The sequence below is a fragment of the Etheostoma spectabile genome, chromosome 11, assembly GCF_008692095.1.
Source record: "Etheostoma spectabile isolate EspeVRDwgs_2016 chromosome 11, UIUC_Espe_1.0, whole genome shotgun sequence".
In the NCBI taxonomy this organism is placed as follows: Eukaryota; Metazoa; Chordata; class Actinopteri; order Perciformes; family Percidae; genus Etheostoma; species Etheostoma spectabile.
In genome coordinates this window covers 20,776,093-20,798,908 of record NC_045743.1, presented here as the reverse complement: position 1 = coordinate 20,798,908, position 22,816 = coordinate 20,776,093, and the positions used below count along the sequence as shown (strand labels likewise).

General features: G+C 42.5%; 1 long non-coding RNA gene across 1 annotated transcript in view; it reads right to left on the bottom strand.

Annotated features, from left to right (window-relative positions):
• The window catches only part of LOC116697863 (uncharacterized), a 30,453-nt gene that overhangs the window by 3,419 nt on the left and 4,218 nt on the right, over positions 1–22,816 (bottom strand). The window contains exon 2 of the long non-coding RNA XR_004334064.1: positions 8,934–9,278. This is a non-coding gene — a long non-coding RNA (uncharacterized LOC116697863). The remainder of the gene's footprint in view (positions 1–8,933; positions 9,279–22,816) is intronic.

Here is a 22,816-nt window from a genome sequence, read left to right as displayed (position 1 = left end):
AGACGGAGCCGCGAGCTAGCGGCAGAAATGAGCCAAAACTCGATGAATTATGGACATAAAGTGGATCAATCTTGGATGTAACGTTTGGATTTAAAGCCCAACGACCCCAAAAGAAGCTGGAAGTTCCAGGCTGGATAGAAAATAACCTTTAGGGGCTAGAAAGACCCGGAAGAGACCTCCGTAACCGCTAATTCGTCAGGTTTCAGAGGCAACTTTTGGTGAGTTGTTATGGTCAAAAAGTTATTAAACTATGAATCAGAGGTGCTGTTTTTACGCGTGGGCGAGTGTCTCGGTCTCAAAATGTGCAGTTTACTGATGATTTAATAACATCGTAAACGCCGTCTTCTTCCTCTGAAAGCTAACAGCTGTTGCTTTCCGATGCTGTTCTGTCCCCAGGGAGATTGAATATTTTCTATCTAGTCTGGAACTTTTGCTTCTTTTCGGGGACTTGGGTACAATAAATCCATAGTCTTAGATCAGGTATTGATAGTCCTGTTGTCCATATTTTATCCATTATCGACCATCCATTAACGTTTACTGTAGTTAGCTTTGTTGCTTAAAAAAAAAAAAACGTATTACAATTCCCGTGAGAGTCTAACCATCTCAGAGGTTTGATTACGTCTGTGTGAGGCGGGTCAATGCGTATACTTTCACTTTCATCTCTGCTGTACACCATTAAGAAATGAATTCAGAATTGGATCCATATACTCTGATAACTATTCAAAAGACTGTAAGAACCACAGGTGGACTGGTAGCTGGAGAGGGGTAAGTTCACCTCCTGGGCACTGCCAAGGTGCTCTTGAGCAAGGCACCAAACCCCCAACTGCTCAGGGGTGCCTTTCCATGGGCCCACTCTGACATCTCTCTATTCAGTAGATTTAAAAAAAAAAACAAGTCAAGGTTATCGCCAACCAAATACAAAAGGGATTTCATTCCTTAGATGATCATATCAAACACACAGTATGACTCAGATGATTCAAAGTAATCCCAAGGCTAGACAATTTAGAATGTGTGCACATGTAGAAGTCCTCCTGTGTGTGTGTGTGTCTGAATGAGTAAGTCAGAGTGCAGGTGCTCCACCTCATCGCTGGGAGCAGCTGGCTAAGGCAAGGCCTCAGACATGTCTGGCTGCAGACACACACACACACAAACACACCCACACACACGATGAGTATGTGGTTGCAATGTGGAAAATACTTACTTACATGAGAAAAACGTAAGCAGAAGGGAAAAGGAGGGGTTTGAAACAATTAAACCCATGCTGACAACTCACAGACATTTCATAACTCACGGCTGGAGCTTGCGTCTCGTACCGGCCGGGCTTTATGGAAAGCAACCCTTATAGGGTTATACTATGAAACTCACACAGGACTGACACACGCCTGGCACAAGACGAAGGTGTGCCCTATTTGCCATTAGCCAGATGTTCTGAACCCAGACAGCTATGGCTTAATCACTCCTAGCACATACTGGTAATAGCTTCATCAATGGTTTTTCATTGCAGTGACTGTATATTGTCTCTGCATGCAAGCTGATTCTACTCAAGATAATAATCCTCTGATGTAATTTTCCGTGAGCGGTGGAAACTTTGGTTGGGCAGAACGGACACATCTGTTGCCAAGAATTGATACTGATAGGTAGGGAAGGCTCTTGATGTTAGAGACCACTCCTCAAAGGAACCCGCCACCGTTTGTCGAAATAGGGCTTATCACTGTCTCCCGTTGCTGTAGATAGGGGGGCCAACGCATTTTTTGTCTCAGTGCATGCATTGTTTTAGTCTGGTGCGACGCGGCTAGTTAGCTTAGCATAGTGAATGGAATCCCATGCTGCCGGTTGGCATGTTGTGAGGACAAGGGAGTCAACAAAAAACAACAACGACCTAATTACTTCTTGTGGCCTGCGTGTTCACAACGAGAACAAATAGCAATGCAGATGGAGACTAGACCATTTCCTAGGCAGATAATAATTTGGGACTATGTTGGGTGGAAGCACAGCCGAAGCACTGTCCGTCAGCAATACACACACTACATACTACCTCCTGCTTGTATCAGGTTAGGGTTATCTATTGGCTGAGCAAGCTGCCTGTCTCCGGACATGTGATTGGTCGGTATGGTCAGCAGACAGAAGTCAAGATGGCGGTGGCTAATAATAAACAATGCATTTTTTTGGAATTATTGTGCATTATACCAGGGTCTGGGTGAATACTCGATTCTGATTGGCTCCAGGGTGTCCATAAAAAAGTGATGTAGGACACCTACTAAAGGAGTTCTGGTGAAACTGGCTGTTTACTGTTCTAAATGAATGCGTTCCACTTAAACAAAAAGGAAATGTGGGTCTGTTATTTCCAACACGTCCTCTGAACACCACAGGACGGTGCTGACACACAAGCGGAAAGAAGTCCCCTCTAAACTGACTTAGTTTCGCTTAGTTTAGTAACGTTTTCTCACATCCCGTTCACTGTTCAGGTTGCTACTTCAGGCTGCGGCCGACAGGAACGTTACACATCATGGATAAAATTGTTCGTAAAAGTCCTTATGTTTTGTAGGGGACAATGACATAACTGGATAGCTAGCTTATCTTCTTGTTCAACATACTGTCAAATTATTTTCACTGATTGCCAACTGTACACAATATCATTGACTTTGGTGTTGCTAGCATAGCGTTAGCGTTCTGGCTTGTAGCTGAGCGGACTATAGATATCTCCCGTTGATAAAGGAGGCGAGTCGTAGCTGAGGTCCTTCCTATTTCCTGGAGGAGTGCACAACGTTTGCATTGCAAAAGAACCTTATGGGATGGGAATGATTGTTTCAGGTATTAGTCCAACCCTCAGGCGTAACCAGGGAAACAGGGTTATTGTTTGTAAAAACTTTAGATTTTGATTGTAAAACTAATTAAAATATAAACTACTTTTTTAAAAATATGTTATTTGACAAGTGACCATGGTATAAGCAGCTTAATGTCCTTCACGGTGTCCATTGCCCATTGTTAATGGACTTATTGGACTGGATGTATGGATACGAATGGAGGAATGAATGTACATTTTTAACTGAATGTCTGGATATTGATGAATGGATAAATGAATAATTATTACAATTTCTTCTGATTTTTTTAAGACTGAATGCATGGATGTGTATGGAAATAGGATTGAAGGGTTGTAAGGCATGTGTGGGTGAACAGAAGAATGTAGGAAGGATGGCTTTTGATTTATTTAACTTTTTTTGAAAAATATAAATATAAATCAAGTATAGAAAATGGTAATTTGTATTCTGTAATTTGCACAGCTCTTTAAATAGCCCATAATTTTACTGGACATTTGTCTTTTAATTGTTTTAACCCTGTGCTCGTTGTTGTGTGTCTGTTGTAACTCAAACAAATTTCTCCTTAGGGAGACTAATAAAGATACTTCAGACGGTTTGTCGGGCGGCTGTGGCTCAGTGTAGAGCGGCCGCCTGCCAATTGGAAGGTTGGGGGTTTGATCCCTGGCCCTGCAGTCCAATGTTGAAGTGTCCTTGGGCGAGACACTGAACCCTGAGTTGCACTATTGGAGTGTGTGTGAGTGTGTATCTGACGAGCAGGTGGCACCTTGTACAGCAGCCTGGGCCACAGTGTGAGAATGTGTACTGTACTATGTAAAAGAGCTTTGAGTAGTTGGTAAAACTCAGAACAGTCCATTTACATTCTCGTCTTCCATTACTACCTGACAATGGACGGGCATTAACCCTTACATAGTCTCTGAGAAGTTTCAGACTTCTAACAGGGCTATGGTCGCACTGAAGCTTTTTTTTTTTAACAAAGACATTGTAATTCCATGCTGGATTAAAAAGCTTTGGAATGCTATCCTACACTAATAAAAAGGACCTTATTGAAACGGTGCATTTTTCTGCTTTTGAACAAAAAAGCTAAGTCTCTGCGCTGTGTTTATCTGGTTTTATTACATTGCTCCATGTGACCATCTAGCCTCCAAATGGAGACCTTTCACCCAAAACGTAGCGATATCTCAAGAAAAAGAAGAGAAAGCAGAGTGACAATCCAACATGAACGTGAAAAAGTAATCTGCTGGGAAACAATGCGTGATGAAAAAAGTTAGCCCTCCCCACTCTCATTAGCTTTACAAATGGCTTCTAATGGTACGGTATGTATGCAATTCACGAGTTGCGTTCCATTTTATAGAAATAATTACACCCGTACCCATCTTAGCTTTTGTTCAGGGGACCCCTTAACCCAAGGCTGGCTCCAAAACAGGGAGAAAGGTTAACTTCTGTGTTTATATGCAGCGGGAATGCATGTAAGCAGCAGGGCTTGTTTGTGCCTTCGCAGCGGGGTGCCTGGGAGTTTCTAAAGGGAAGCATTATGTTTCCTCAGGAGCTGTGTTTTCCTGGCCTTGTATTAGCCGGAGAGGTCAGCAATCAGCCCTGAGAATAAGCCAGGATCTTGACATTCTTGTTGCCGCAGGGGGAGGACAGGCCTCCCACTTGATTCCTACTACTCAACACAAATGTAGCAACCAGGTAGGGGAGAAGGTGAAGAATGGAAGGAGGGAGGGATGGTTGGAGGCGACAGTGACAGAAAGTGACAGAGACGCAGAGGGTGGCGGAGCACTGGCGCTAGCTACTGCATGTTGCAGCACGTCCATCATGGGTACATTACAGAATACCTCTGCAATTTAGAGATGGAGTGCCACTGTGCAGCATGCTAATCCGCTGCTATGAGTGACTTTGTCAGGCAAGGAGGCAAGCATGGCCAGACTGTATGGCGCATTATCAGTAAGGGGCTTATACAAAATGGGAATGCTGTTGTAGGGCTTACAACTTCCTGTAAGTCACTCTCTAAAGCCAGGAACTTAAGAGACCTTTTAGATAAGGATGTCAAGGTCCGCTCCTTAGCAAAGCACACTGCCACATCTTGTAAAAAGTTAGCACTGAGTAACATGTCCTGACACCCATGACTTTAAAGGAGCTGGAAGAGAATGGGGTAAATGCCAACTTTGTGTTGTGTCCTTAAAGAGAGTGTGCTTGAGGTTTCCTGCCCAGAAGCTTCCTGAAAGTTTCTGGGCATAAGATTGCCAAGCTCAATGTCTTGGCCTGGATCCTGTTGCTTTTACACTGGCATGTCAGATTGGATGTGATAAATAATGCTACACTATGATGCATAAATACATCAACCCAATTTGAGTTCTTTTTTAAGCATATCAAAGCAGACACAAGGTAAAACAATGTTGTCAGTGACATGTTGTGTTGAGGCTGGGTTCCTGCTTACAATAGTCTCGCATTGCCAGACCTTCCTCCACAGAGCTGTGGAGGAAGGTCTGGCCAGTCCACACAGCATTCCAGGATGGGAGAAAAATGTTTTGGCATTTATTTAAACCAATCACAATCATCTTGGGCGGAGCTGAGCGCAGTGCCTCTGCTAAAGTGCCGCAAGAAGGAACTTGTTTTGGTGGAACGTGTGTACGTTCAGAAATAGTTTTAGTCTTCAACAGAAAACTCAGATTGGACAGATGGTCTAGCTAGCCTGTCTGGATTTGTTCTTGGTCCTCAACTACTCTGCCGTGCAAAGGAAAAAGGCCGTAACTTTGTTTTTGGTCAAAAATGAGTTAATGATATTTTTGGGAAATTCAAGACTTCATTTCATGTGGATAAGTATCTTGAATTTTGTAGTTTTTTTCGAGAAAGTAATGGGTTGGCTGAACAGTAACTCAGTAAAGCCAAAGAGAAACAAAGGCAGAACAAGGTAAAACACTACTTACAGCTCTTTGACCTTGTCTTGGAATGCTCAAAGCATACAGGTGTTACTATAATGATTTTGTACATGGTGATCAGCAACAAAACATTGATAATGTGGAGGTACTGCCTTTTGCCTTGGCGAGACGTCTCACTTATTGCAGACAAAACAAAGGCAGGGTATAGTAACAAAAAAAAGAGGGCAAAAGTCAAAAAGGTTTTGAGCTCAAGTTTTTTTTTGTGTAGATAAATCTCACACCAAAACATCTCATCGCTAGATTTCCAGTGGCCTACCTATAATTCATTTGGCTGGACAACAAAATAACTTTAAAGTCATATTTCTCAGTTCCACACTCTGGCAAGTTAAGGTCTTTTGCCTTTGTAGGGCTGTAAGTAGACCCTGGTCATGCAATGAACTTTTACTCAAGCGTACAGGCCCTTACTGCTGTAGGACACTAGAAAGTTCCCTGGCTGTGTGTGTGTGTGTGTGTGTGTGTGTGTGTGTGTGTGTGTGTGTGTGTGTGTGTGTGAGAGAGAGTTTGTGTGTGGTCATCTGGACCTAAAGAACAGCTCTATTGTCTCCATTCAAAGGTGTGGGGGGTGGGGACCTGAAAAAGCACCTCTCATCCAAACCCTTCCTTCTAATGGCTACACTTGACATGCAGGGGACAATTCCTCAGGCAGAGAGTGAAAAGGTGCTGGCCAGCTGAGCGGGACACTCAGCAACAAGGAAGGAGAGACAGAGAGAGAGGCCTGAGAGAGGGAGGATAAAAGAAACAGGGGAAGAGAGGGATCTACGGAGGCGAGGGGGGGAGGGGGGATTTAAACATACATGACAATCAGGTTGGAATTTTGCTATTTTTTGAAATATTATTTTTGTGATTTGACTCACCTTCTGTTCAGAGGTTTGCGATAAAGAAAGGGAGTTCAAGGGGTGTGTTTGTTAAAAAGTGTGAGTTTGGGAGGCGTGTGGGGCCATTAGGAGGGCCTGGGATTTTTAAAAGCATATGCTCTAGAGCCCAGGGCATGCTATGAGAGGAATACCAAGCTCTGGGAACAATGACAAGAGGGCAGAGTCACCCCTGCCCAGCAGCCTTTCACCGCTCTGGCCACTCAAAGGGCAACTACCAACACTGCACTGCTGCTCGCTCGGTCTCTGTCTCTCTCGCTCTCTATTTCCTCAGTCAAAGCTGCCATGTGCAACTTTTGCCATATTGAGAAAACTATAGCGATAACATGATCGATAATCCATTTCATCCGGTCGAAATGGCACAGTTTTAGAGGGAGCCTCGACGACCGCCGAAAGCAAGGTAATAAGATTTAATGGTCAAGTGAAATGGAGAGCGACTGAAGAGAGAGATTGCTGAGCGCCTCTAGAACAAAGCTGCCAATCAGAGAAATAAAACGGGTTTTTTGCCGATTCATCACTAGAATTGGAATTGTAGCAAAAAGTCTGGAAGTCAGAAGTTAGAACAGAAGCACAGAGAGGTGTTGTTATGGAGATGATGCACCGTCTCGTCTCAGTGGTTATAAAGTGGCAAGAAGAAAATTCAGCTGTGAATTGTGTGTCCGGACCCTCCATGTGGCCCTGCTCATAACACACAACGTGTCAGTGAGTGTGCAATTACAATACATTTCAAGGCCAACACCAGTTTACCTAAGTTGTTAAAGGTGGAGTCAGCGATTCTGGAGAATGCTTGTTGTCAACAGTAAATGTCTCCGCACAATCCGCTATCTGTCCAAACTTTGTGCACTAAAAAATGTGTTAATGCACATAAACTGGTATGTAAACCAAGGGGCCATCGTAGTTAGCAACATGCCGATTTACAGAGCCTAGGCTATGTATTAACACTGAACCTTTTTTTTCAGCGCACACACAGTACAGACAGGTAGTGGATTGGGAGGTGATGTTCACTGATTTTGACAAAAAGTGATTTTGACAACAAGCTTTCTACAGAACTGACTCCACCTTTTTAAGAGCCAAATCATTGGGTGAGGGGAATAAAGTTCCAGAATTGGTTACTGATCGTTGTGTTCAGGTGCATCTTAAAATGGCTCAGTCGGTGTTTCTGAACATTTTATTAAGTTGTGTTTTCAAATGACACTTATAGTGTGTTTGTACAGGAGGGCAGGGGAATCTTGCAAGTACTTTGGTAAGTACTACATGAAAACAAAGATCCACTAGATCTTCGAAGCTATATCTTAAACACAGTTTAGGAGACTAGTTATTGTCTTTGTTTAGTATTTTACCATACAGAACAATTAATCGAGCATTGAGTGTTTCTTTTGCACAATGCAGAACATTATATATTTTTACTGAACATGCAAAGATAAGATTTTGTTGGCAGCCAGTCGTGGCCATTCTGTGCTAGAAACGTGCAATAAAGCTGAAAGACAAGTTTGCAAAGTTAGCAAAGAGATTCCCAAACTCCTCCGCTATACTGTTTTTAAAAATGTGCTGTAGCTTCACCCCACTCTATTGAAAATGGCTTGAGGTTTAGACTGGGCTGGCCACTTACAGATGACAATACAGTTGTCTGCATTGTTGTCTAGAGCACAATCACTACTCTGTACAAATTAAAAAGCTATAAAATGAGAGTGCCCCCAAGAAAGAAAATAGGCAAAAAAACTGATTTGGATCATACAAATCTAAAGTTGATATGACGCAATTGTTAACTGAGAATGTGTAGCTTGCCTTTGTGCAACTGGCAGACTCTTATATCCAGATGTCTAAGTAGAGCTTGGTGGATAGATGCTGTCTCTGCGTTTGGGGAACCTTCCTGTGGGTGATGAGGTGGTTGTGGTAGATTTTGGTGGTGCAGCTCAGGGCCCGGTTGTAAAAAACCTTTGCCTCTCCACAACGGTCGGCATGAACTTGTGGTCAATATCAGACTGCTCGGATGGAGGCTGGATCTTCAGCTAACCGGAGGCGCACCTGGACACTTTCCATTTCAGTTGGGGTTTGGGGATGTCTCTCAGGGAATCTAGAATATCCACAGAAGGTGTAGCAATAAGATGTAGGCTATATAAATGAGCACAATGATTAAAAACCGTACAGCTAATTGTTGTGATGATACTTATGGTACTCATACATCGTTGTGGAATTAAAAGATAATATGTGAATTGCATTTTCATTCAATCTGAGATTAATTGTACCCTCTTCCAAGGTAAACAGACGCACCTGTTCAGGTCAGAAGTGGTGAAGACTGCCACGTCATGCCAGCACAAATGCCCCTTATGATGCTAAGAATCGTCTACCACAGCCTGTAGTACGATTGATGGCCAGCCCTTTCTATTGACAAAATCCTTGTAGCCGTCAGCAGGGGGTCAAATCGGGATGTGAGTCCCGTCTATTGCGCCATACACCTGTGGCACAAGGTGCGCTCTGGAGTTAAGTAGCGAGATGTCATGCACCTCACCCACTCCTGGCAGGTAGATATACCTCTGCATCATCCTCGTTCATATGGCATTGCACATGGCGTAAACACACTGGTGCACGGTGGTTTTGCTGACTCCAAACATTTTGCCTACCACTCTGTACTCTGCGCACATAGCCAGCTTATAGAGCGCAACAGTGATCAGGGAGGCTCCAAAATCAGGGTAGCAGCTGTCGTCATGGTCCTGCTACACCTTCTGCGATGCCATGTTCATCCTGCTACGCTCTGCTGTGCCCTGCCGCATCCTGCTGTGCCTTGTAATGCCGCACAGTGCCCTGCTATGCCCTGAACTACTACAAAGAACTACTACAAACATGACTGTTATTGCCACTCTTCATTCTAACCCAACCGGCCCGTCAGACACCGCCTACCAAGAGCCTGGGTCAGGGTCTGGGCCTGGGTCTGGGTCTGGGTCTGACCGAGGTTTCTGCCTAAAAGGAAGTTTTTCCTCGCCACTGTTGCACTGTTGCTTGCTCTGGAGAAAACTACTAGAACTGTTGGGTCCTTGTAAATTCGGGAGTGTGGTCTAGACCTGCTCTATCTGTAAAGTGTCTCGAGATAACTCTTGTTATGAATTGATACTATAAATAAACTTAAAGTGAATTGAATAGTGATACGCTTCTCGGTTGGAACCGGAGGGCGATAGCTTGCAACATGTGGGGAAACTCACAGGCCAACCAAAGGGTTTCCATGAAGTGTCTCTGAACCACAAACTCCCAGAACTGTTTGGAGCGCTGTCGTTCCCACACCACAGGCCGCCTCTGTTGTCGTTGGGCATTTACGTGCATCTGCATCTGCATCATCATAGCAATGTGTTGTGTTGTTTTCTTATTATAGCTTGATATGTCGCTACCAGCGGGCGCATAAGAACTATGACAGCCTGTCCCATATTGATCATGTGTTGGTAGACGGCGCGATCCGTTTTGTCTAAAAAACACTTTGTTCCCAAATGTTTTCTTGAATGTTGTGTTGTAAAACACTTTAAAATGTCTCAAATCAATTAGATATACCAATTTGATCGTCAAACAGCGTGTGACATCATTACCACAGGTTTTTATTGGCTTTAAAGCCGTTGAATAGAAACCCACTTCCACCAGTATTATTCACATGAGTATTTTTACCGAACTTCAGATAATTTGATTGACAAGTGCATGGAAACTTAGTTACTGTCAAGACATCGCTATGACGATGCAGATGCAACTTGTCTTTTATTATCCCTCCGGCACCGCTGCGAGACTCTTTTTTTGAGACATATCTTTCTGATTGAGCGTCTTCCATTGACTCCTTAGGACGTCCCACGGCTTGTCCTAACCTTTGTCGGCCATTTCCTTCACGAGTTTAGAAAGTCTTTCGTCTCCTCGTCCGTCCACTTCCATCTGTCTTTGTTGCCCCCCCCCCCCCCCATGTGTGAGACAGAGAGGAACTAAAGGGCAGAAATGAACTAAAACTTCTTCTTCTTTGTTTTGTGGCGAGTTGCAACCATAAAATGACCTAAAACCTAATCGCAATTCATAATTTATTCGGCAAATGACGTTTCCATAAGCCTTTATCACATAGGCCGTATATCATCAAGATAAAATCAAATGTGACCAACGGATTTTCTTTTGAGTTGATATTCATGAAATTCTATCAAATTTCCATAAAGCATTTTTTATTCTAAATCACTTAATTTGGTTAAAACCGTGTGGATGGAAACTTAGCTACTGTCCCCTATTTAGCTGAGTGGTATTATTTATAGTATTCTTACTTTAAATTCTTCCAAAGTTGTTTTTTTCAAATGTCTCTCAGGCTTACTCGTGCATTATCACTTCCTCGTTTATCTTCACTCCAAACCAAGACACCATCTCTTTAAAATTCATCAATCCCATGCTGCTTGGAACAATAAGAGACACTGCTTATCAGCACAAAGGGCATATATTTACGTACAACCCTCTTTATCTCAGCTGTGGGCTTGTTTTTATGATTTGTGGTTAACTCCTCAAAGTCTCCGCCAAGATCCAAGGCTTGTACAGCTTGTAGTTAATGAGTGTAATTTCCAACATTAAAAGCTTATGGGTTGCCACTGCAATAATAAAAAGCGTGCTTTGTCAGTCAAGCCTTTTGATCTTGACACTTAAAAAAAAAAAACAGTTCCCTGTTGACAATGCAGCCAACTGACAGGCCTGTTTGTAGGCTGCGGAGAAAAGAAGATTATTGCTCTTTGTGGACATGACCCCATTCGTCTTTTCGAGAGGTTTTGAGCCGTCTTAGAGGAATTTGGGGATGTAAAGTTCTACCCATGTTTTGGATGGAAAAGAATGAGCCTTTAAAGAGGGAGTAAAGCTCACAGAACCGTGTGGTTTCTTTTATTCTGATGTGAAAAAACAAGCGTGTCTGAACACAAGATTCAAAGTAGTAAACAATGCATGTCATAGACATTTCATAAGCGTGGATGAAGATCTAAAGAAAAACAGATTCGTAACACATTTTGAACAACATTTTCTAGATTTATGATTTAAGAAATTGCAAACAACTCCGAGTTGTTTTTAACATGGAGAGCGGACACATCTTCTTTGGCAATTCTCTAGAAGACGAGCAGCATTTTGTGAACCCTGAAGTCCTGGACTGAGCAGCTGTCATTTTGCTCATTGACATTATGCATACTCGATATTTGCCATGCTGTTTCCTCCCTCTCCACGCGGGTAATTTGGGGCACAATAAAGCACTCTAGTGGGTAACAGAGCTCTCTTTGTGGCATGGGCCCCTGGGGGCCGCTAATCTCTGCCAAGGAAAACAATGGCTCGCTCTACCACACCATGGCCCGCTCCTGTCAATAATGCATCAGGTTCAAACGCATGGATAGAAACACACATACACACATACACACACAGCTGGCACCGTTGCCGCCCATCCTTGTCCTGACAACACTAAGAAGCGATCACCTGGCCTACAACCGTGTTTTTCTTGGCAGATAAGACTTTGTGAAGAAAAAGAGCGAGTTATTACTATATATGTTAGTTACCATGTAGAAACAAAGGGAGTTTCCCTTATTACAAATTAATTTCCATCCCTGTTACCTAGGGAATCCTATTGTTGACACATCAACCTGCAGTTTATAGTTCAGAGAAATCAATATGAAAATACTCAAAAACCTACCTTACAGTGCCAAAACTCAAAGGCATTGCAACATATATAGTTGTTGAGACTGAACTAAATATCTGTTTGGAAATAGCACATGCAATAACATGTCATCTCTTTTGCTTTTTAGCCAATAAACATATCAGCTGTAGACCTCTACAGTGTGGTTCCAGAAGTAAAAATCCTATTGATTTTCTTTGTAAGGATTTTGATTACCAGTCATGATGTCTAAACCATCCGAGGGAGACTGACCTGGAGCCCCGAGGTTGTGAAACGAAGGTTTCTGCTCCTCTAGAAGCTAGAAGTTCATATGAAATCCACCTAAGTACTACAGAAGTACTACACTACCCACAATCCTAAGCATAACAGTGACCTACGCACAGCTAAAAGTGAGCTTCTGTCAATGAACGCATAATGTTATTTTTTTGCGCCAAATCAAATGTTCTATGGTCCCGATTAATCTTGTAGATGGTTGGCTCGGTTCCAGGCTTCAAACTCTCTAAAGAAACATTTAATGAAACGTCAGAGGAGATATTAAATGGACCAGGGAAACAGAGCAGTTCAAAAAGTGTATTAGTCTCCCGAGTGTGACTCAGCACGTTTCTAATCATCAGTCTCCCAGACAACTCTTGAAATGATTTAGAGTAGAGGTGTAATCAATGACAAGTCAACGGTGCTACAGCTGCTGAGTCATGACTGCTGAGGCCTAAAGGAATCAGACACTCATCAGCAGATGGACAAATCCTAACATGTGGCCTGAGTTACTTTTTCCTACACTCGGGTTCCTCCGAGCTGTTTGTTTATTCATGCTAAATGGACTGCACTTATTGGTTTGGCACATTTGGCCAATAATTTGGCTGATTACAGTTTTTCTCAGTCGCTTTGGTACATTTCTCGAATCATCCTCAAAATTTGCCAAACAGTAGGTGTTAAGAGTGGAGAATGGCGGCCCATAATGCAGAGGCGGAAACTGAGGCTAGTTATGATGATTTCATGAAAAACAAACCTCAAAAATGCACAAAAACCAAAGGAGTCAAGGAAACAAGCGGCAAAACGGTTTATACAAAAATAAGGAACAAGTAAAGTAGAAAGCAAAGGAACACTAGCATGAACTGAGAAGACTAACAAGCAACGGTACTAACTGGAGACACACAACGATCTGACAGCAGACGAGGTGAACACAGACACTAAATACAGGGCAAATGAGAAAACAAGGAACAGGTGACACTAGGTAACACATAATACACAACAGAAAAACAGACTATCAAAACAGGACAAAACACCAAAACCACAACAGTAACAATTCATACAAATAGCAAAACACCATGGATTACCTGCAAAAGCCAGTCTCCTGCTCAAAATACTTCATAATAGTTCATCTTTCATATAAATATCTGTGTCAATGAAAAACAGCAGTGCCGTCAGAAAGCTCTTGTGTCATTCGGATAAGACAGTCAAATTGCTTAGTCATATTGTCAATATAGCAGTATCCTCTGGAGGGAATACTCTGATGTAAACTATGGCTAGAGTTCTGAGAGACTGGACAAGACTCACATTTACACTTTTACTATTTGTACCGTCAGTTATTGACAGATTGTGTCATTGCGGTACAGAAAGGAAAAGACAGCACTGCATAGCACAAAGAAAAGAAATGGAAATGTGAACGCAGAACAGTCTCCTTAGGGAAAACTGGACATGCAGACCTGTAGGAATAACACGGCAATCTTCCTTCACCTGCTGACTTGGATGTCTTCAAAGATGTCCTCTATATATAATGGCACTCTTTATCTCCATCGTGTTCAGGTGGCCTTCTGCCACCCCTGTTAAGTTGTCTATAGGGAAAAGTATTGTAATACAAAACTCAAAATTATGTAAGATAAAATGTCACTGTATACTCTAAAGTATGCTTACTGTATGTTGTAAAATGCAAGTGGAATACTCAAATATTGTATGCAGCATTACAGAAAGTATCCAGGATTCCACTGTTAGATTTCATACCGGTTCATCCTGTCTGGATGATTGAGGACACCGGACACTGTTCTCCCAACATTTGGCTGCACCCTTCGACCAACCTCGGCCATCGTGAGCCCGTGATTGAGGACGTGGTCTACAAGTGTAGGGTTATCTCATCAGGAACACGCAAATGTCCTCGGCCTCTTCTGCCTCTTCCTCTGTTCTGCCTCCCAACTCCTCCGCCACGCAGCCTCACACCTCTTCCTCTTCTTCTTCTCTCTGGCTGTTGACCTTGTCCTTCCAATGTCAGACATTATAACATTGTGTTGTGCTCCAGCTATGTATATATATATATATATATATATATATATATTTGCCAGTTGACGGTTCATGAGATACACTTGGGAGCAATTTACCAATTCAGGAAGATTTGGAAAGAATTTCTGATGGAAGTATATCGAAACATGCTTGACATATTATGACAATCAACCATCAACAATTTTGCATGTAAAGACTTATGCCTAAATGTTGTGTGGGGGGGAGACTATTTAAGAGAGACCCATTGCATGGATGTACCAACGCATTGGCAAATTCTTCAAAGAAATGAGAAACCGCTTTTTTTATGTGCACAAGTGACGTTTTGAGAATATTTGATTCTGATCTGAGAAATGTACCAAAGCGACTGAGAAACACTGTTATCGAAAAGGAGAAACGAAAAAGCAGGTTAGCAAATTTTTCCTGAACAGGTCAAGGAAAACTTTCAGGTTGTTCCCACTTTGAGCTAAAAAAAACCTACATGCTGTGGTTGCTTTTTGCAGCAGCTAATTGTTTAAATAGATAGATAGATAGATAGATAGATAGATAGATAGATATGTGAAGATTTTTGAAAATGTGTCCCCTGAAGATCCATTTCTAAAAGTACAATAATCAAATTTCTTTTCACCTCTGCATTCGGTTTTAGTTTGTCAACATTTTGGTCGGAAATTGAATTTTCTTACTTTTTGGACTAAATGTGCAAATGAGGCATTATCTTGTTAAATATGTTATGCTAAATTGATACATTTCCATTACAGAAATCTGAACACTGGACAAAGCCAGCTTTGAAAGTCTTTTTGTGGCATTATATTATGTCTTTTTTTCTCTTGTCTTTTTTGGAGATAAAGGCGAAAATAGGAACATTATGTGCACTCACAGATTCAGACAGGTGGTCTTCAACCACACAAAGGCTTCTCTTTAGGTTAAGTGGAAATGTTTAGCAATCAAATATGACAGATCAAGACAAGGCTCTGCTAATTAGTGGAATTCCATTGGTTTGCATGTCTGTAAGAAGGCCAGTGAAGAAACCAACATTTAGAAGACTTGTTGTCACTTCAGGTTATTTCACCTAATATATTTGTTTGTGTCTTGTTATTCTTCTCCTATGTGTTTTATTTTCTTTCATTTATTGTGTAAGGGATAGCCTTTAAATGTTGTAAGTCAATAGTCATATTATCCTACAGGGCCTGAAATGAAACCCAACCATTTACTCTGATGGTGATTGCTGCAGCGTTGGCGGGTACCCAATGAGGGTTGAGCGATTAATTAGTTGGTTTTTTTAAACACAATTCCTTAGAATTTCTGACTTTTCCTTGGATTTGGATCAAAAATTGAACGGCAATTTGCTGGGGTGAAGACGGAGGGAAGGAGACATTGTAATACCAAGTGGACAGCTGGCAACAAAAGGACAAGGTTCGTGAGTGGCTGATTTATGACAACAGTACATGACAAATGTTATGCAGGGGCTGTCCTATGGCCTGGAGAAAGCAACGCTAAATCCTTTTGAATTGGGGACTAAAAACTGGAAAATAGAAACAATTAAGGACCCAGAGTAATCACAATAAATAAAATTGGCTGGTAAAAGCATGTATACATACAATCACTGGTAGCCAAAAACGTTAACTTCACACTCTAAAAGCCTACCAAAGTACCTGACGAGCTCTGGGAACATGGCAACATTACTAGAATGAAGAGGCACAAGCAGGTTGTAAACAAACCATCCGTTTAGACCAGACCTGGGCATTGTACGGCCCCCGGGCCACATCTGGCCCTTTTGGGCGACCCTAACCGGCCCGCTTGAGGTCAATAATAAATAAGTGTACATCATGCATGGAATACAACTGCATTGCTTATATTTTGAAGGCGACTGTCTTTTGTTTTTTTTGTTTTTTTCTGTGAACATATACAGCTTCTTCTTCTCTGGTTCTAAATGACAATTAAATATAAGTAGCAGAAGTGCAATATGTTGGTGAGCCACAAACTGAGCTCACAAGACATTAGCATGGACGCAAATGAGCTGTTATCCCTCAAAAGTGTCAGCTCATGGGAAAAAAGTAAGGTTGATACAGAGCGCAGAGTTTTTAACCAAACATGGATTTCTAAGTATGTATTTACTGAAGTCAAAGGTAAAGCTGTGTGCTTAGTTTGCAGAGAACAGATTGCTGTGTTAAAGGATTATAATTTGAATCGGCACTACTACTACTACTACTACTACTACTACTACTACTAAACATGCAGAGAAACAACTTGACTGATGCAGAGCGGGCATGGACAGCTGAAGCTTTACTAGTTAAACGGCAAAAGCAACCAAGCGTCTGTGTTTGGAAGACTCTTCAGCCTCTCTGGAATAATTTGGTCCAAGTTTGACAAGTCTAGGTATAGTGGTCTTGGATCTGGACCTGGTCTAATGTGGTCAATCGGAAGGTAACTTCAGCTTAAAGTTTCCCTTAAATTTTCCCTAACTGCCAAACCGGAAGCTGCGAATTGGTGGCCAAGTTCAGCGTTACAAACTGGCATGTGTTACACTCCAAAATGACTTTGGATTGTGACAATTGTATGCACGCGGGGCAGTGGCAGTAGGTCCGCTGTCTCTAGACACATGCTCCATTGACCCACAAGTGTCAACAGCATAGAAAAACATATTAGGTGAATGCACCCATTGAGCACGTTTCATTAGAAATTGAATGTTTTTTTAGTACATGCATGGCAAACTGTGATCACAATTGAAATGTGCCGTGCATTTTCCCTCGCACAGCCCAGCTTTTTACTTCTGGCTGCTTGTGTTTCTTGCGTCATCTGACTTCATTTAGCGATGTGTCTGTGTTCCCAGATCTCAGCAGTAGACCTTTTTAACAGCAGACCTTTGATTTATAATAGCAAGAACAGCACAGATAGATTCACTGACATTAAAATGGCTCAGTCCCATGCTGTGTCCCTGTACGCTACTCCAGCCAACATGCACAATACCAGGACCTAAGTGGAATGCCGCTATTGTTAATGTTAACTTTTCCTAAAATGTCCTCTGAAAGGTCTAATACCTCTATGATCGCCAACAGGAAAGATGCAAACAAGATTCAATTTCTAACAAATAAAAGTATCCTTTAAAATACCCTTGCTGTGTATACTTGCTGTATTCCATGAGAAAACACACTTTTGGGTACATAAAGCATGACGGAAAACCTATTTTAAAACCTTTGAGATCCAATAATAACAGGTTGAAAATCAGAACTGTTTTTAGGATTTGTCATGTTCCCAACCAATGACAATGTAGTGAGTCAAATTAGGACAGCAACCAAAGCATGTAATCTACATGTCATCTTTGCATCTAACCTAGATCTGTTCTTTATTGGTTAACCACATGTGAGCGATTGTATCAACGAGAACAGGTCATCAGTCATGCTGGAGCTCTCAGCATCGTGTTTGCTGAGGTTTCCCTGCCATCTAATGAAAGGCGGGATTGCTGCCTGGCGAGCCAGTGACGGCTTGAAAAACATCAGAGCTTTCTTACAAGCCTGAAAGGGAGGATGAGCAGCCAGCTGGGACATTCTACACCAAACAATGTGACTCATATTTAAGCTCATTTTATGACTAATTTCAAGTGTCAGAAATAAATCTTCCAAGCTGAGAACCAAAATTAGGTGCACTTGTATTTCAGTGCAAGCTCTTTTCATATCTGCTGAAATCTAATTTGACAGATATAACAAGAAACATGAAAAGCAATACTTAAAGGGGATCTACAGAGAGCACGGCTGTGAAAAGATCAGGTGACAGTGAGAAATAAAAGGAAAGACTAAAAAATGAAAAGGAAAAATTGAGCTAAACAGTTTTGTGTAAAAGCTTTAATTCTGGAAATTGCATCAGTGAAGTGGCCAGAGGGTGGCTAAGCCCCCCCTGAAATCTGGTTGGCTCCCCTTTAGGGCCCCTCCCTGGTCAAAAGGTGATAGGTAGTTGGCGTATTAGTGGTTGTCATGGATGGATTACTGAACAAGCCTGCCAGTACAGGCCAAGGGCCCCTGGACCCCTTGCCACATTTTTACTCATTCTACAAATGTGCTTCTCTAAAGCGTCCATATTATTCAAATTTTCAAGTTCATAATTCTATTTTGAGGTTGCACCAGAATAGTTTCCAAAAAACACCATATTTTTGTTGTACTTCCCATTGCTGTGGATTTTGTTTTCACCCTGAGGTCTCAGTTTTAGCTCCAGAGTGTGACATCTCACTAGTTTTAGCTCCAGAGTGAGACATGTCCCTTCTATCCTATCTTTGTTGGGAGTTGCACATGCTCAGTAGCTCAGTAAGATCCCATCAGCCAGATAACTCTTTCTCCAGCTTTGGTCAGTCCAAGGCAGGATCAGCTGGGAGACTTCTTCTAGACCAGGACCACTTGTGGAATACCTGCACAACAAGGACAGGAAGTAGAACAGGGACAGGAGGTAGTTCTTTTGGAGATTCTGCTCAACTAGTGGCTGTTGGAGCAGTGTTTAGCCATTGAGCACGAGCTAGCATGCTACGGTTAGCCACCTCGTCTCTAGTGACGTAGAAAGCCGTGCGGATGTTGAACAGCTCACCGGGAGACTGAAGACAGAGGACATTCAGAAACCAGATCTCAAGAAAACAGCATGGGTAGTTTTTTTTCCAAGTTTTCATGCGTGTGGAAGCACCAGAGACACAAAATAACCCCCCAAATCCCAGAAAAAGGGAATATGGGCAATGTAAAGCTTCTCTTATCTTCTTAAAGTCGTCCCTGCTCATCACACATTTCTCAAGGGAAAGTGTACTGTATGTGTTCTGTTTATGAATGATCTCTAATCATTTTAGAGCACAATTCTTTTGAATGTCTCCAATGTGAATTGACCCTCCAAGATCACGCCCCTTCCACTAAGCTACACAAGTCTTTCATACCTGTATCCTTCCCATGCCTTGCTATTCTGATCCAAACGGAGAGCTCTGAAGTGTATGAACAATGTGCATGAAGAACTACCCAGGCTGGGGGTAAAAGAATAACCTACCCTCCTTACCCGCATCTAACACACACTTTAGGATCTTGTATGCGTTGTCAACGGACATTCTAAGGAAGGGATAAAACCCCTCTTTCATCCCCTTCTTACGGGTTTTGTGTTGATTCTATGGGTCGTCAGATCCAGCTGGAAGTCTTCACTCTGCCCACAACGCCTCCCTGTGTTAAGTACAGACTAAGGAATCAAACCGTCAAGCTACTTTGAAGATCAGCAGTTATTATTCCTCAAGTACCCTCATTGTTCCACGCTTGAATTAGTGCACCTGAATCCACTAATCAATGGTTGTAAGTTCTGTCTGCACATGAATGACATGTGAGGGCTGTTAGGTGATATTTGAGTGGAATGGCTGCCGGTGGTTTAGTGGACCAGGGTGTCTGTCCCTTCTCACTCAATGTTCAAAACTGTCCAGTGTCGAAGAGACAACTTCAACTTTCAACTTTATTTTGTGACCCTGAGGGCAATTGGTTTCACAGCAAGGCAATCCAACACTGAAAGCAACATAGGCATCCAACACAGAAGAAGAGGGATACAATTCTGAAGACAAGAGGGCTAGAAGACCAACAATAGTCACTGGTGACCGACATTTACACACTTTCACATGTCCCCGTGTACAGCACCTATACCATCAAAAAAACACAGCAGGATGACAAAAAAATAAATACAAATATGATACGTGATGTTAAAAAGTGGGGCCAGACTATATTTGTGGACTACCTGCTGTTCTCTTTTAATGGAATTTGAAGTAGATTAAAAGAGTGTTGCATTAAGGATTGTTTGTTGCCTTAATGTTGCTAAGCTAGGGAGTTTCCTCATGTTAACACTATTTTCTAGTATGTCCTTTAGACATCATACTGTGTTCTTTAGAGCAAGTCAGCCCAGTTTAACCTGTGGGAGTATTGAAGGCTCGTGCCACATGTTTTGCTGCCATGAGGAAGTAAATTCCCTACAAGTGAAAACAAGTGGAAAGTCTTCACTGCAGAAGTGAACCTAGAACCACTAGTGTCAGCGAAATTTTAGGGTGCTCTGAAAAATGCTTACAGCCAGAGTTTCCTAGAAGTTGATTTTCCTAGAAGTTGATAGGACAGTGTGTGAGTGTGTGTGACTGGTAAACAGGAGGAAGAATATTACCTGTTCCTGAGACCATAAGTGGACAAACTCAAATGTCTGATTTATGTTCAGTGAAATTCAATGAAAAATGTCATGGTTTACTTTGCTGAGAGAAAAGGCTTCAGGTGAGGACTTTTCCCATTGGACTAGTCTGATAAAGTCTTTTTTTGGGTGGATTTATAATCCGCCAGGACAGTACTTCCATCACTCAGTTTAGACATCCTTAAAGATACAAAACCCAGATTATTCAGGAATGTTGGATTCCCAATGGTTAGCTGGCAGCTAACATTATATAACAGAAAAATAAGACATCCATACAGAGCCTCAACATTATTTTTCTATTCTCTTCAGAGGGCGGGGTTCCCAGGTTGCCATATAATAACTAGGATAATGATTTAAATTTAAAATAAATGTGTGGACCAGGTTCACTAAACTATTGGCCAAGACATTGGCCAACCAGCTCTCGGCAGTTAGAGAAATGATGACCTTATTCAGCTTTATTGATTTTTTTTTAACAATAACATGATTTTCTCGTTTATTTTGTGGTGGTCACCACAAAAGGAACATTGGCCGCCAGGACACGATCCGTGGTCTTTCCGGGAAATGAAACGCCACACGCCGGCGGAAGGACCGCCACACGCGGGACGCGCTACAACAACGGGACGGTTGTGATTAGGAGAAGAACAACGGGGAATGGAGGCTGCTGGGACATGATCCGCCAACTGTGGGGGACGCCACAACGGGGAAATTAAACGCCACACGCTGTAGACGGGGACAACAATGGCTACTGGGACACAATCCGTGGCCTCTGGGTGTCCCCCCAGAGGCCATGGATCGTGTCCCAGTGGCCTAACCCTAACCCTACCCAACAACAGGGAAATGAAACGCCACACGCCGGCGGCCGGGCCACCACACGCAACAACGGGAAAAAACAACGGTGACGGTTGTGGTTAGGAAAGGAACTGCCACATGTGGCAAGCGATTCCCGGACTCTGGGGTTAAAGTCTTGTGTTGTTTGACCCATTGTTTGACAATTGAGTCCCTGTACAGGAATCAATAGATTAAATAACGTCACCATTTCATGAACTGCCATGAGACTGGGCAGGGTTGCCAGACCTTTTGTCATTGGCATGCGCTGTAAACATTACACAAGGTGACGCCATTTCCCTCTGCTTCGTTGGTGAATTTATTACTTTGAATTTACCCTCTGACAGACGGAAGGTATTTTCAGGCAGACAGTAGAACAAAATATAATGTGTTTTTGAACCTTAACGCATGGAAACGTGTTGTAGTAGAAACCCAAAATACAAGCATGAACATGATAATGAACATAAAATGGGACCTCTAAATTTCTGTCGGCCTGTCATACTTATTCAGTGCTAAATGCTTTACTACCCAACTTGTCACTGTCCACAACGTCCCATTATGGTTATGTTCAAGTTTAAGAAGCTAAAAGTACTTTCACTCAGTAAGACATGCTAGGTTAAAGAAGCTTCTCGGTAGCTGAAGGGTTACAGTGCATGTCAATCAGTACGTGGGACCTTTGCTGCATGTCATGCCCCCCCCTCTCTCTCTCTCTCTCTCTCTCTCTCTCTCTCTTTCTCTGTGTTTCCAGTCTGCCTCCCTTTCAACCAGTCAATTAACAAGAGTTCTAGAGTTAAATCTATTCTGAAATTAAATCATGTCCTATGCGGCGGTGAATGATTGTTGGCAGAAACATCCCTGGATATTTTGAAGCGCAAACATGCAGTGAAAGCTGTCGGTGGAATAAATATTGTATATATGCAAGAGTTGATCACTTGACTTTAAATCTTGAAACATGAACAGTGTTTTTCACAGCAATTCGTCTGTACAGGCAATCTGCTTACATATGTCAACGATACTAACATGCGCATCCACCTTGATCGATCAAGTGACCGTGTGGAAGGACACCTGTCCCTGAGCTGTTGATGGATGTTGTGACAGCTGTCTGCCGGGCGAGACGCGGCGACGTGTCCGCAGCCTGACAGCGTGCAGCGGCCAGTAAAGGCTTTACAGGGATCAGCAGCCAGGACCCTGCGGCCTCTCGCTGAGTAATGGACAGTTGCAAATCTGTTCCATGGGGGATCTGATGAGGAAGGGAGCGAGACAGACATAGCTCGGGGTGGT